This window comes from Temnothorax americanus, unplaced genomic scaffold, assembly GCF_048541705.1.
Source record: "Temnothorax americanus isolate GAGA-0224 unplaced genomic scaffold, ASM4854170v1 Scaffold5, whole genome shotgun sequence".
Lineage (NCBI taxonomy): Eukaryota > Metazoa > Arthropoda > Insecta > Hymenoptera > Formicidae > Temnothorax > Temnothorax americanus.
This window is the reverse complement of record NW_027509657.1, coordinates 5219101-5234063: the sequence shown is the minus strand read 5'-3', so window position 1 is coordinate 5234063 and position 14963 is coordinate 5219101. Positions and strand designations below refer to the sequence as shown.

At 39.1% G+C, this 14963-nt stretch overlaps 1 long non-coding RNA gene across 1 annotated transcript in view; it reads left to right on the top strand.

The window, feature by feature from the left end:
• LOC143903870 (uncharacterized) overlaps positions 1–2863 on the top strand; it is a 313718-nt gene extending 310855 nt beyond the window's left edge. The window contains exon 5 of the long non-coding RNA XR_013258816.1: positions 1482–2863. This is a non-coding gene — a long non-coding RNA (uncharacterized LOC143903870). The remainder of the gene's footprint in view (positions 1–1481) is intronic.
• Positions 2864–14963: the final 12100 nt, after the last annotated feature.

The window sequence follows — 14963 nt, the reverse complement described above, 5'->3', positions numbered from 1 at the left end:
TTATAATACTCAATTTATAATATTGTAATATTTTAATATATATTCAGATTTATAAATCTGATAAAAAACGCGATCAGTCTTTGTTATTGAAAAAAAATCTTTATTAATGCAGTGTCGTTTTCTGTAAATTAATAAAAGATTCCCTCTATGTGTGTTTGGATCAACTGCGATATTCATAAATGTAGATGTTCTGCATGCATTTATAAAATGAAAATATTATCGTTTTTTGTAACGTTATACAAAGACCGCGGTACGATTCTCGTTCAGAGGATACCTCCGACCATCGCGCGACGCTGAAGACCAATTAGGAAGAAAAGTAAGCGAAGCAGGTCGTTTGAGCGTCTATTATATGCAAGAAGACACTCGACGCATTGTTGCGTCATCCGCCATTGTCGCGAGCAATTATTACAGTTATATTATTACGTTATCGTTTCGCAGCAAAGCACGTTTTTTTTGCGTTTCGTTTTTAATCCAACTCTTTTCAGATTCATTAAGAATTCTCAGGTACCTGGATACATCGTTCAAGAGCGAAGAAAACAAACCTTTCGGGCGTCATATCAAAGAACGATTTAGGACTTACAATTGACGCGTCGCGAATTTCTATCTATGATTTTTGCGTAATTCTACAGTTAAAGAAAACGAAAGAAAAGATGTCCTTCGCCAAAGGGAAGAGAAAGAGAAGTGCCTTAAGAGCCGAGAGAACTTCGCTCCTCTTACATTATATAATCGCGCCGCCAACGAGCACTCCGCTCCCGTTAACTTTTTAACTAGTTGCAAATTAAAATTTAACTCCAGTGTATCCACTCTCGCCTCTTACTCACCGCCATTCGGCAGTTTCTGGCACCATAACTCGGTAAAACACTTCTCGATTGTTCGAAGAGAGCTAGAACGCGAGAGACGAAAAACTCTTCAATTATTTAAACATTCTCTTCAATAATAATTATAATATCATTTATTTAAAGTCTTGCGTTTAATAACGAAAGTATTAAAAGTAAAGTTTTAATGACATATATAATCGGTTCTTTCTTATCATATTAGGATCGTGTGTTGCAGATAAAAATATAGAAGTAAACGCATTGCATTATATTTAATGCACTTAAGCACTTCAATTTTATATGCATTGGATATCATTAATTACATTTTTAAAATGCATTACATATTAATTGCGACTCTAGTTTTGAAATTTGTATAGAGGATTCTCGAAATTTGGTCTTGATCCAATAATCATTTCACCGCTTTCAGAAAATTACTTCATTTCCCTATTGTTTTGTCGGCACTTTCACATGCACATACAGGAACGCGTTACAGACATTATGCAGATGTAAATCTATTTAATTTACCAAATTCCACGTATAAGAACCAAATGCTATTCTTTTGTGTCGCGCATAAATATAAGTTTATGAAATTTCCACCGGCAGAAAAACGCATTACTTCACAGGCAGTAAAAATGCCGGCAGGTCGAGATTGCATTTTTTTTTCAGTTTCAGGGAGGGAGATGTACCAGGGGGAAGAGAGAATAAGACAGGCTTTCTCTCGGGACGAAGATATTCTTATAATACGCTGCATTCCAAGGTCGCGGCTAATCCGCCGAGGGAATTCGTCAACGAAGACGAGATGACAGCTTAGAGGTTTCACGAATGTCCGAGAGACTTTAAATTAAACGGGTTTCGCCCGACGAAGTATCTATGGAATTTTTATTCGCTGCAATCTGTAGTACAAAAAACTCTTGGCAAGTAAAACATATCACGTAGAGCTTCTTTAAAAAATTAAGCGGTTTTATATCAGAAGTTACGCGTAGAATTATTCACAAATTGTTAATCATTTCAATAATTTTTTATTATTATTATTATTATTTATATATTTATAATAATAGCATAAGAGATGTAAAATATACTGTGAAAAAGATTTGCCCTACACTGCAAGTTTTCCGAATGTTGAAATAGATCATTCTGCTAAAAAAAAAATACGTAATTTCGCCGATAACTATATAATGATATTTCGCAGACAACTTCGCATATCCACAATTGTAATTACTTGATTTTCGCGACGGTGACGGAGTCTTGCCACGGAATGCGCACGAGTTTACCAAGAAAAATGGTAACTGCGCGGATCTCTTTTTTTTCTCGCTACCGAGGCTTTGCGGTAACAGAAATATACATAAACTGCGCGAGATACATTATGATAAATAATGCATAAATATACATAAGTATCAGAAGCGGCAGAAAAGTTCGAAACCTTTACAAGAAATCTTATAAAGACTTTTACGAGAAAAGTTCCGTTGCGTTCTCGCGATATTGGAAGATAGACGCGCGCGCAGGAACGCTCGAAACACACACACACACACACGCACACACACACACAACACACGCGCGCAACTATATAGTGCATATATAGTGCATAAAAAAGCAGGGACGTCGCTTGTGATCAATGCGCAAGCACATTTACATCACAATGTAAAATCGACGCGCGTAGCTTAATTTTGCAGAGTCGGAGAATTTCGCAGCGTCGATACTCTTCATAATTCGGTTGAATTATTCATCGGCTGCTTTAATCTGTGTTCCGGATTTTAATAATGAACGTGGCAGTTATACGGGAAGTATTCCCAACGCATTAATGAAACGCAGATTATATTTGACAAATGAAACGAGCGCCACTTACCTCGATATAATGTATATATGAATCGAGGATTGTGTGAGAGATATAATTTTCATTCATAGACAAAACTTTATCTCCTTATGGATCTTATCCGATGACAGATCTTACAGAAATCAAATATATGTAAAACTTTATTATTCTCGTGTAAAGATACTATTTTTAAAATTGTATAAAAATATATATACAAATGTGTATATTTATCGTAGTGGTCCACACAATTTTTGAGACACTTGCGACAATTTAAAAAATAATTGTAATGTTGATCTATTTCACTCAAACAAATTGTGATCTAATAAGATCGAAAATTATTTATATATTTTTTTTATTCATTCTTGTGTTATTATATGTATATGCTCTTATTATTTTTTATTCTTTCATAAAACTTGCAGAATATTTTGAATGATTAAATAGCATGAAAATTCAACATTTCTAGTCAAATTGAGCCAAAACTTGAATAATCATATAAAATACGTTTTGCTATTTTACATCAAATAAATTTGATATTAAATATCAACAAACTCGACATGTCCGATAAAACATTGAATTCATGTTCTCTAATGTGCCTTACGATATTATTTAAAAAATCGTATATTGATTTTAAAAATCAAAATAATTTTGAATTTTTTCATTTAACGAATAAAAATTTTCGACTTTTTGAAGTTACAAGTAAAACAGATAAATGTTTTCTTTACAATTTTTTTATTAAACTGCCGCAAGTATCTAAATAATTGTGACCGTTATAATGAAAACCATGTGTATATACATACGTCTCATTAGAAATAATGAACATAAAATAATGAAAACCATAGGTCACATATAAATTTTAACTCATGGTATAATTGGATGCAGTTATGTAATAAGGCATGAAGCGCCATTTTCGTGATTTTTAGTTCTATATTAATTTTTATTCTGTATTGTGGATAGTAAATTTTCTTAAAACGCACATATAACACATGAAATTGTACTTGAACAGGATTATAGTTCGAAAATTATATTTGAGATAATGTTGGCGCAGAGTTTCTAATGTTTCGCGATATTTGCGCTAACGGAAAAGCAAGATTTTGGAGTTGTTTCCGCATTGCAGAATTGCGCCCAATTGTAGTAAAATAGTCTAGAAATGTCTTTTCGTTAAAATTACGCTATTTAGTAGACATTGAAATTTAGGTGGCACCAACACTGGGAAATTTTGGCCATCCCTGATGCTTTGCGAGACAAAACTGCATTTAGCGCGCAAAGGAAACATACGCTGCGACGTACAAAATAATAACATGCATATTTTTCTGTATTTTCCTCGTTCTCGATGAGGTCGCGCCGTGATGCAAAGACACTAACGAAGCGGCGTCCAAACTGAACCGTAATTTTATTCGGAATTCCGCGACCGGCGCGTCAAGAGACTCATAACAAGTGCAAACGGTGCGGCGCGTTCGCGAGTTTTCAAAAAGAAAGAAAAAAAAAGGAATTATTTCACGCCGGGATGGCACTCCATAGGATGAGGCGACAGTGACAGTAACGGCGCAGTGCTGATGCACGCGCGTAAGAGCGCGTCGTTGGCGTTGCGAACAAGTAGGGCGGATTTTGCGAGCGCGGCAGGAAAGCCGAGGGAAGAGCGAGAGCGCGCGAGAGTGCATGGCAAAGTATAACGGCCGAACGCAGTTCTCTCACCACGGACGGGCCGGGCGCGGGACGAACAAATTGCACGTTCCCAGTCTCGTTAAAACAATGTCGCCGTGTAAAAGGTGCGGGAGGGCGCGGGAGCGGGACGACGAGAAGGTGGGAAACGACACGAAGGGTATACGGAGTACAGATGCGAAGAGGGCAAAAAGGAGGACGAGAGTAGAACGGGCTAGGTGAACTGCTGCAGCTTCCATCGAAGCAGTATTCAAGTGGAAAGAGCTCTTCGCTCGTTAGCATTTAATTGAGAACCTACTCGCGGGGGGAGGTTGGGGGGTAGGAGGTGGGAGAGAGTACCTTGCCTTCCCCTACAGATCTCTCCCATCGTAACGACCGGTCGACGGGCTCGTTTAAATATTTTAATAATCTCTTGTATCGCGAATGGCGATTCGAATATTTAGCGGTGCCACGATATCCCAGGACGGCGGAATACTCCCTTTGCCACCGTCGCTCGAAATATGTATGAAACGCGGGGTCGCGAGACCGTCGAAGCCGGTTAAGATCGGACCAGGCAGTCGTTGAGAGAGAGAGAGAGAGAGAGAGAGAGAGAGAGAGAGAGAGAGAGAGAGAGAGAGAGAGAGAGATCCTTTTCGCGACGCCCTTTTTACAAAGAATTTTACCAGACAATTAAGTTGATATTAATTGAGGCTCGCGTACGAGACCTGGTTACGAGCCGTATCGAAAGACCGCGTAAAAGCGCTCTTGTCTTTACTTAATTTTACAATTTTAAAATTCATATTTGAGACAAACCTAAGAGAAACAAAGAAATTACGCGATAGAAAAACGTTCCATAATACTGTTCTCTAAAGAAAATCTTTTATTTAATCCTTAACTGACAAGCCGCGATCTCACAGAGAACCGCTGCTTTCGAAATATCTTCTTTCTTTATGAAATGTTTTATCCATGAAAAATAAGATAAAAAGCTAATATTCTTTACTAAATATTCTTCTTTAAATATATATATATATATATATTCCTATTATTACTTAATAGTAATAATAAGATAAACCTTGTTTATGAAGATTTTGCAACCACAAAATCTGTAAAGGTCTGAGAGATCATATTATGTCAGTTAAAAGAGGAAAATAAAAGAAAATGTTAACTAAAAGAGTTATATATCGGATTGAAAATTGTATATTTATAGATAGAAACCCTCCCGTACGGACTCGCGCTCTCTTTTTACATGGGAGATATTATTTATCGCGAATTTATCGATTATGCTTACTAAAAGTGTGGCGTAATAACGATAGCTCGCACGATAGTACGGTACGTTTTTCATATAGAATGTCGAAGCACTGACTCGTGACGACCATTATCCAGTTTGCCTGTACATGTCGCCAAGACTGACGGACACGACAAGAGAGGAAAAAAATAAGATTTTTTCCGATTAATCGCATCGTTGACTCAATCGACCTGACTTCTATCCCACCGCGAAGTAGGCCGTTGTAACGAGCGACTTATATCGATCTGCATCGGCCTTCGAATTTTCCGCTCTGCTGAAATGTGCGATTTACTCTAGCGCTTTGAGGTCTAAAACTTTTTCGTACAATTACATCGACTCGCGCGTTCCTACATATATCACCGTCCGTAATTAGGACGTCCCGTGAATCACATAATAAAGTTCTTTAATTAATTTTGATTCATTTTTTGGTTAAATATTAAATATTATGATATCTGTTGAATTAAAACTTTGAAGTAAAATCCGTGAAAACAGTGTGTAATAATGTATGATGAAACAAAATTAATTAACAATAACAATTATTGTACTTTAATTTTTGTTTTTCAAAAGTTTATTATATCAGCTATTTTCTTTTTGCAAATTTCTTTTTTAACTTTAATATACATATTTTTCTAACTATACAATAAATATTTTTGCTGTTAGAGAGATGGTAATTTAAACTCGTAAAGCATCATGTCGAGATAATATTGTAATCGTAAAAAACAATATTTATACAAAAAAAATTGTAAATAAAGAAAATATATTATTTGACACCCAAATAAATGTAAAATTCCATTTTTATATAAATGTGTCACAAGTGCGGCACAAATAACCTGTTATAAAAGCTTTTGATGAAAATACTATTTTCGTAAAATGTAGCAATATGTAATAAATTTTTTTATTCGCCATGCTTATACGAATAAAAGATTTTTTTATACGATGTTAATGTTCGTGTAATTTTATCATCCATAAGATCAATTAACAACGATCAATTGAATTAAATTTGATGATAGCTGTAGTCAAATTGTCTCACTTGAAAGATTGATTCTTTCAAACAATCATAATTAAAGCTATTGCCTTAGAGAATTCAAGTTATATTAAAAAGCATTGCGATTAAGAAAGCCCGATAAAATTATCACCATAATTCACTGATCTTTATGCGTTTCTCTTTACTGGTAAACTTCCCATTCATCGGAATATTCCAATAATCCACGTCTCCGAGCTATGCGAGAAAATTTCGTTGCAGTTTCCGTTACTTCGTGAGTAAATAACATCAGTTATTAAACGGATATTTACATACACGTCACGGAAAGAGAGAGACGAACTTCTCAAACGATCCCAGGAGTACCCCATAAAAATGTCCTTATGCGATACCACCGCCGTCGGAAATATACCCTTTGACCTTTGATGGAGCAACCTGACCTGCGGGCAACGTTAGCCAGCCGACTTTGTAACCTTGTCTCTATCCTTCTCTCTTTCTCTTCCTCCCTCTATCTCTCCCTTTTTGTTAAACCATCTCTCCTCTCCGAAGCCCTTTACACCTTGTGCTCTCTAGCAGATCAACCAGGTATCCAGATTCATTAGCGCGTCCACTCGTCCAGTGTACAAAGTTTCCCCACGGCTTTAGAGCTACGAAAACCCACCAAGAGAGCCCACAGCTGATTAACTCATCTTCGCGGATACATAGACCGATGATCGGCAAATATCGACGCACGACGTTAGCCGGTCCTTCTGCTTACGGATTTCATTCGCGGTGTGGCTCGTTTGCCGACCTGTGTATATATACACACGTTGGGTGGTTCAGGGAATGCACGCCGGTATACCTGGCAGTATTTGCTGTTTGCAGTTACTCAACCTATCTATGTTTTCCCTTCCTCTCGTTCGCGCTACGCTTTCGGTGGTGTCTCGCATTCTCGCACAACCCTTCTCTCCCGCGGTCAAGGAGAGTGCCATGCTACTACCGTCGCGCGTCGCCTCGTACGCAACGACATATCCCCATGTGCTCTCAGAATACCGGAGATTGGCGAGCAGACGGAGGACAGGAGAGAAACAGTCTGCCGAGAGGGATTTTATTATACGGTAAAACGGAAACCCTGAGGAGTATAACCGTGAAAATGTATACAAATAATACGAGCGCCGCACCGCAAAACAGACGGTGGCGATAACATCGTGAGCACGGCGACGAGAGACGCGCGCCACGATAGCAAAACGGTAAGAAGATGACTATTATAATATCTGCGAAGCTGTCAATCGGGCGACGTGCCAAACATGATAGCAAAGGCCGCAAGATTAAAATCTGATGAAATATCTATGTATGTTTTTTGTTTGGCAAATTTTTCTTATAGAGAATTTAAAACGCACGGACATTTATGTTTCAAGTAAAATCGGTCGAAACCCCTTAGAATTGCTATCGTTAAAATTAAAATTGCGGTTTCTCAGAAAGACTCCGTGTGGTTGAACGCGCGCATTCAGTACATCCATTTTCCGAGGAACGTTTTCCGTTAATCTCCCCAATGCGACACCGTACAATGTAGGAAGTCGGTTTGCCAGGAAAGTCGTTGGTGTCGGAACGTTTTTCTCGGCGGCCGTATCGGCACCAGGAGCAAATTCAATGGCGGATAATATATCTTTACAACGGCCGTTGCGTTACGTATACCGTCGTCGTGTAACATCGATCCGCCGCACTTAACGTCCCCGAAAGCGTAAAACGCAGTGCTCGAAAATTCGATTCCCCGCGATACAAACCTTCCGGAAACGCAACATGAACAGAGATAAACCATTCGGTGCCGGCTAACAGGACGGCGTCCTTTTCGACGGATATACATATACACACACGTTTTATATCTATATCTATACATACATATATACATATACATATATATACATATATATATATATATATATATATATATATTGTACATGTACCGACGGCTTTAACGAATCCGACACGAGAATCGCCTCTAGGGACGGAACTAAATCACTCGCGAACAGCTTCGTAACAATAGGTTTTTGAACACGTGCGAGTATCTCTGCGAGAGAACAAATGAACTACATGCTATAGTATCGAAAAATAATGAAATATATTCGAACCATTGCATCATAAGCGATCTTTATAAAATATTTCATTTATTATTCACATGCATATATATCTATATTCGGCGGTTTCAATGTTCCAACAACAAAATGGACTAGTAGGTCCATTCCGAATCTGAGGATACAGATAGAGGATTCATCCTTCAGGTATCATGCCATGAAAGGTACAAGGCACTCCGACTTTTTTCGATCGCGCGATCAGGAAAACCGTGTGAATCCATCCCTCCTTCCATCGTCCTCCGTTTCTCGGAGCGTTCGCGCGGTGGCGGATAGCCGGCTACACGGTTTCACCATTATCGGGTGTTTACGAGGACGACGACGAGGGGTGTAGCACGAGGCACACACGAGGACGACGGAGGTCGCATCGCCGCCGGTGGAGATCGCATCGGTCGCTCCGCATAATAACTAGCTACCCCGCATTTACATTTTAATACGACCGCTCTGCATAGTGGATGATAAAAGATATATACCTATCGCGGATGAAATCACCCACTGTTATCTCTACGTCGTCATCGACGACACCGCCGCGTACACACACGCTCCAATTCGACTTTCGTCGAAACAATTCGCGACCGCAATAAATCATTTTTCCTATATGTTTATCGAATGAAAATACTGCTTTATAGATTTATTAATTCCCGTTGATTAATTTATCTAAAGACTTCTATTTGCTGCTTTCAAAAATAAAAATAGAAGAGATAGAAAAATAAAAATTTTAATTTTGTTACTGTCGTTTGTCACTGTCATCAAAGTGCCATTTTTGTCACGTTAAAGTGAATGTATCAGCTTTTAAACGAAGTTACAGTTCTTAATTCGCAAATTTATCGAATGTATTACATCTGACGCGTGGCACTCCAGTTTTTTATAGATATATATATTTTTCCGTTAACAGGAATTTAATATCGAAATCGTACCATCCGAGCCGATATCGGAAATTTTGACCGCGCGGAAATGGATGGAAAATGGATAATATTAACAGCACCCTGCGCGCGCGCGTGGGCGAGTGTTTAAAATCCAAATGATTTCAGGTGAAAACGATGACGATCAGTTAGTCGGCGAAACTGGAGCGTTATCTAATCTCGAAGCGGTCTAAATTTTATAAATTTCCCGAACTACTTTGCCGATGTAATTTGTTACCTGAAATAGGTTCAGCGCAAGAAATTTTCAGTCGTCAGTGGCGATTGGGAACATCGAAGGGGAGATTTTGGAGAGGGTATCGCATGTGTTGTAGCACACGGATCCGGGAAGCCGGCTAGATATCCATTAAGATAGTACCGGGCCATCTTTAACGGCGAATCAGAATGTCGACAACAACGGCTGGCAGGGGTTGGTGTCGAGGGAATGACGAAGCAAGAAACACGACCGTCGTTTCACCGCGTGGTTTACGAGTTTCTCTCCAGTGTCCTGAACGCGATTTTGCAAGTGGATAGGCTGTGAAAAACGTTCCAGAACACGGACACGGCGATTTTTATTCTGATATTATTTGGAAAGATGACGCGCATTTAATCCACCCCGCGGGAAAAAGCAAAATTGCAATGTCTTAAATATTAAAATTCTCATCTTTCTTGAATTATACTTGTCTGCCTCAATTTTATCCTAAAACTATCCACGACAATATTTACATTTCAATTATTTAATTCTCTGAAATCGTAACTTTATATTTAAATATGTTTGTCTAACTATATATATGATTTAAAAGTACGTTATTAAAAAAATTAAGTACATTTCAATACGCAGGCTATACTCAGTCGCAAGTGCAATTAGCGAGCAAATGGAGTTAATTGACAGTTAATTTATTAAATGTCGAAAAAGTGCGCTGATGGAGGAGCAGTGGCTAAAGTCATAATTGCGAATGCACTCAGTTTTTTATGCTTCGATTAGATTCACCGCTGATTTAATGTCATCCAATTTTCAAACTCGATTCCATCGATTCAAGATCGATAAATGGAAATCGATTTTTTCTTCCTGATAAAATCTATGCTCTTATTCAATATTAATATCGGTACTCCGGAGATTATTAATTTGTCAACTTATATATATATATATATATATATCCCACCCTATGCACATCTCAGTGCGAAACAGTATTCGCTTTCTCGGCAAGTCTATAACTAGACGTGGCTCATGTCGAGCAATGAATATCGGGATACGGAAATGGCGAGAGCTCTGTGAATGCGTCCTCGTCGTGTTCGCACATATATAACGGTGATTTATTAGGTGGGGAATTCCAATTCGCGGCCTGGCTCGGCCGTGCGTCGTGTGTCGCCGTCGAATCCCGTAAACATCTTCGATCCGCTCCTCGGCAGTTTCTGTTTATCCCTCTCTTCGAGAAAACTTAATAAATTTCAACTCATTTACCACCACGATTTTTCCGGGATCTCGATCGCGACGCGATCGCGCGTACGAATCGCGAAAACACCGACTTAAAAGCGCGCGTTCGAGCGCGCGAATGCTTCTACCACAAATTGAAACGAGTGCGTTTACTCGTAAAGAAAGCAAAGGTAATTTCTTCAAGTATTTTTAAGAGCTCTTGAATTAAGTCAAACGTCGAAGATCATTTGAACATTTTGCGAGAAAGACCTAAAACTGTTTTCTTTGTAGCGTCTAACGTTCTTTTTTATCTCCTACATAATTTGATACGAATAATATGATATTACAAGTGTACGACACTTTGTTCTCTCTATTTTTGTCTTTAATGATATTAATTAAGATAACAAGTAGTGAAGAAATACCGAGAGAAATATTCAATCAAATAACAAAGAGTCTATTCAATATCATATTCGTCAAAGAATTTGCTGTCGATAGAGAAAAGATGCGGACAGCTCGTACATAGAATAAGAAAATAGATCACGTTATTTAATCTGAATGTCAGGAAAAGCGAATGCGCGGTGGATATCGACAGGGAATCAATTCTGTATGTTCAATTCAATCAAGACCAATCGTTTCTGGCCTTCAGTATTATAGGCAAGAGATTGTCGGACTCATTTTTCCTCCTCTGACATTTCACCTAACTCGCAAAAGTATGATAGCTTCGTTATCTCCGCGTATGAATCGCGACCATTCCCGTTTCGTGCTGATCTTAATTTCATTTACGGCGGAATGCCCGAAACGCGAAGTTGCGCTTCGCCGCGCAGCGGAAATAAATTGGTGCTGTGCAATTACATTACATCCACTAATTTGTTTTGGTCTTTTGCAATGTGACAGAAGACTGGCACTCTCGGCTCGGCGCTGCAAAATACGTGATACGCCAAGTTGAGGAAGAAAGGCGGAAGCGAAGCAACAGCCATTTTCATTACCAGCTTCCCGTGCTTGTTAACATTTTACGAGGCGCAACTCAACTCTAAATATTTAAGCGCGCTCATCGAAATGTTGGAGCGTTTTGTCGGAGACACATCTAATAATAAAGTGACATACTTTAAAAATTCAATAAAGTAGCAACATCCTCCACTTATTTTCTGTCTTGCAGCCATTTTTAGAATATAAATTGCCAGTATTTTTTATCTTAAAAAAAAAAGATAAATTGACATAAAAATTCGCGCATATATCAATTCTTGAACATCGTCAATTGGTAATGTGGCAGACAAACGCAAGTAAAAAAGGAACAAACTGCGGCAGACGGGTTCGACGCCGTGCGCGTGGCTTGCAGACAAAAATATTGGTTCGCTGGTAGTGAGTTATACGACGGTAAGGTATTATTCCGCGGTAAGGTATGGCGCAACGGCGAAATCTGGTTCCGTTATCTATGCGCCATATCCGTGAATTCCACCATGAAAATAACAGTCCGAAGAAATAACGTATTCACAGGGGCGAGACTACGCGCTCGCACGCCGGCGTGGTTTTCCATCGTTTCGATACTCTCCGCGTTTTCGTTGAGTGAAGACGAGGGATGCGACGAATAATGCGAACAGCGGGAAACGCGGCGACGAAAAAGAAACGTGGCGACTCATACATATGCAAGAAGTTTCGGGGGTTTAAAATGCAGCCTGAAAACCGCGTCACGATCGAGCGGAACGGCAAGAAACGAATAATTACATATATTATAATCGTATCGAGCACGTTCGATTTTCCAACTATTTAAATGCTGGCTTCAAAATAAACGAACTATGTTGTTATTTCTAAATGTGACTAAATATATTATAAATGTACAATCTAATAAAAATTTAAAACTTGCTATGTTTAAAATACCATAAAAGCGTGAAAAATTCGCGTTCATAAACATGACATACTCCGATTATTTTAAAAAAGTAATAACTACATCAATCACATTTATCACATACCATCATATATATATATATATATATATATATATATATATATATCATGAAACATTATAAATATCTAAAGAAAGTTAAATTCGTTTATAAACATAGAATACGTTAATAAAATATAAACGTATTTTAATAGCAAAGGTAATTAAAAAGTAATTTACCGCAAATTGGTGAAATAACATATTATTAAAATTAAAGGATTTTTATAACATGTGTTTAATATATACTGATCCCGTTCTGAAGACGACATCGTCCAATGAAAAACAGGGCAGGCGAAGATAAGAATAACGGCGGAAATGAACGAGGAAAGGTGGATAGGGTCGAGGGAATAGGTGTTATACGCAAGAATACAATCCGACTATTAATATCCGCAAATTATAAATAATGTCCGGTACCGCTACCACAAATCAACGTTTGCGGTAATACCATCGGGGTTTTCGACTCGTTGGAGGATTAAGCGCTTTGCCGAGAGACGCCCGACATGCTGCCAGTGAGAAGACGATAAAGGGTGGGTAGGGTAAGGACGAAGGAGAACTCCACGCGCGATCGAAAACCGAAGCCCACGGGGGTGGATCTGTGCTGTGCATTAAGCTCCATTGAAAGAAAGGTAATGTTTCGTGGGAATGTTTCATCGAATCGATGCAGGCCGTGCAGGCGATACCGATATCGCCTCACTAACCGCTCTCGCCGTAACGGTACACGGCTGCAGGAACAAAAAATATTTATTTCCGATAAAGTTCCAGCCATTAGATGGCACCCGAGAACGTCCTAGTCGCACGCGTTTCGGAAAGTTTCCTACCGATCGTAATTTCGTTCGCAAGATCGAGTTTTACGGTCTCGCGATCGAGTAATAATAACCCGCTACGATAGTACAAGGTACCTTTGAAATATTTTCCCAGTCATAATCACGTGCCATTATTTTACAATATGATATCGATTTTAGATACTTTAAAACAATATATCTATAAATGATGCTTCTAACTCATAGCCGAAATTAATTAAACGAATCGTGCAATTATATTCCATCAATTGTGCAATTATATTCCATCCCAAAATACGACTTTATATAAAACGGCTGTGCCAAAACTGATAAACCAATTTTTAATACTCTTTCTTTAATGAAAGAAATATAACGATATTTTATGATTTATGTACATCATATTTATTTATGCCACATTTGATAAAATCCTTGTAATTATACGTTTGCACGTAAAACATATTACTGAATCAAATTGCTACATATTTATATGACAAATTTCCTGTAAATAGATACAGATAAGAATGGATGGAGCGATAAAAGTGGTAGCCTGCTTGAAGAAAATTAGAGATCGAGATCGCGAAAATTTTCCGGAGTGGAACCCAATAGATAGATCGTCCGGCCGGGAGGTAACATGAGTGATTTCTGCAATTACGCTTGGACGACCTTCGAGAAGTCTTTCGAAAGTACCAGTAAGTCTGGAGGACTCGGCCTCGAACGCAGAGAGAAAATAGGACGGAGCTGGGGATGTTCGAGCGATGCCGCAGCCCGATAACGTACGTCTCTCCGCCGTGGGTCTTGTCTCGTTGTCTTCTTGGGGCCGAGACACGCCGTCGTCGCCACACGCTAAGAGCAACTATGGTACGAGAGGTAGCTCGTCAAACAGATTGAAATCAAAAGAGAGAGAAAGAGAAATGGAAAGGGGGAGAATGAGGGAGCGGACTTCTATTTTCTCTCCCCGCAGAGTCCGCGCAGGGAGTACCGCAGCCAAATCTGAAATGAAAATCTGCGGCGGGCCCGCGGGATAATTCGGCGGAACGAAGGGCGGGGGGGAAACGCGGGCAAGAACGCCGACAAGCTGATTAAAAAGTCGTCTCGCGAATCCAGGGATATGAATATAATCTCCGACAAATATTTAAGTTGCCAGCGTTGCGCCGCGGAGGTCGCCGTTGTTGACTGCGCGCGTTACCCGATAACGAAGTGACCCTACCCGAAGCGTGGCTATCTCGCCGGAAATAATGCCACTTCGCGAATTAACCCGTTCAAAAGCGCCGACTCGCGCTTTCCCATGATTATCTCC